Below are 1,530 nucleotides of genomic sequence, written 5' to 3'. Positions count from 1 at the left end.
CCAGCATTATTCACAATATTGAAAAGGTGGGAACAACCTAAATGCCCATCAACAGAAGAATGGATAAACAAAATGTAGTACATACATACATTGGAATACTACATAGCTGGTAGGAGAAATGAAGTCTTTATACATGCTAGCTACAGTATGGGTGGAGCTTGAAGACATTATACTGAGTGAATAAGCCAATCACAAAAGGACAAATATTGTGTGACCTCACTTATATAAGATGACAAGAAAAGGTAAATGCATAGAGACCGAAGTTTATTAGTGGTTACAGTGGCAGAAGGGAAGGAGCAAAAGCAGGTACGGTGTAGTGAATTACCTGATATGGCTTTTCTAGCCATAAGTCTTTGTAAACTCTGTGGTAGAATTTGTTGTGAGCAACTGAGGAGCTCCTGATTGTAAAAGTTATCCACCTGGGGTATTTCTGTGGGGAGTGGTACAAAGCAATGTTCTGGGAAGGTCGCTCTCTCTCAGGTGCTTAGCATTCTGATGCTATGATTGGCTAGTTTGGCCACTCTGCCGAGTTCAAAAGGAGGCCTCTTAGAGGCAGAACTCTCTCTGACTGCTGGCTGAGAAGGATATGTTACTGAGAAGAAACGCGCTCCTGAGAGAAACGTGTTCCTGAGAGACACATGCTGCTGGGAAAGTGACGCAAGAGACACACATTGCTGAGAGAGACACTGAGAGACACGCACTGTTGGGAAAGAGACTGTGAGAGACTGTTAGGTGAGAGACAGCGGGCGGAGAGAAACTGATCATTTTTCCTAAACTTGAATTGTAATCTGGTGCTTCCCTAATAAACCCTATAATCTGTGAGTTTTGTGTGGCTAATGCAGTGAATTATTGAACCCAGCAGAGAAGTGGTGGGGTGCTGCAGGAGGAACGGTTGGTGTCAGGGTTGGTGAAAGGGCTGGAAGGAGGCAGCATGTCTGGCCTCACAGGAATAGGCATTGGCCTACTGATAGTGATTCTGTTTTCTTCTTGTGGGGTTAGAGGAGGTCAGAAGATGTGGCCTTCTTGACCTTTTAGCAGCAGGTTAATGGTAATGGAAAAATTGCATTGATTAGGAAGGGTTGCACATTCGATTACCAAAAAAAAAAAAAAAAAGAATAGTTGCTGAGGCTGCTTATGTACAACCAAACACTTCATAGGATTTGGCTCCTTGCTTTGAAGGTTTAAGGTCATGTTTCATGAGACATCGTAGGTAACTGGCCTAATAACACCTTTAGTGCTTCTGGTCTACCTCCTACTTCATTGTATAGTGCCTAGGGCCTTAAAAGCTTGTAGGCAGCCACCCAAGGCATGATAATTGGTCTCTATTTACTTGGAACAAGAGCAGAAGAAGGAGAGTCAGGAATAAAGGAGGTTATGGAAAGTGTGGCTAACTGCTTCCATGAACAACTGCCTCCTTAGCCATGAGACCAAAAGAAGTGTATATTGCTCAGCTACCATTACTGAACATGCTACAGAAGAATCCTGATCAAAAGGGGAAAAATGTAGAACACAATTTTAAATTCTCATGAA

At 42.9% G+C, this 1,530-nt stretch overlaps 1 protein-coding gene across 1 annotated transcript in view; it reads right to left on the bottom strand.

The window, feature by feature from the left end:
* The window catches only part of VPS35L (VPS35 endosomal protein sorting factor like), a 221,075-nt gene that overhangs the window by 203,389 nt on the left and 16,156 nt on the right, over nt 1–1,530 (bottom strand). The gene's annotated exons all lie outside the window — the stretch shown is intronic.

The sequence above is a fragment of the Orycteropus afer genome, unplaced genomic scaffold (assembly GCF_000298275.1).
Source record: "Orycteropus afer afer isolate SDZICR_OR568_19922 unplaced genomic scaffold, OryAfe1.0 scaffold00470, whole genome shotgun sequence".
Classification (NCBI taxonomy): domain Eukaryota; kingdom Metazoa; phylum Chordata; class Mammalia; order Tubulidentata; family Orycteropodidae; genus Orycteropus; species Orycteropus afer.
This window is presented reverse-complemented; position numbering and strand designations above follow the sequence as displayed.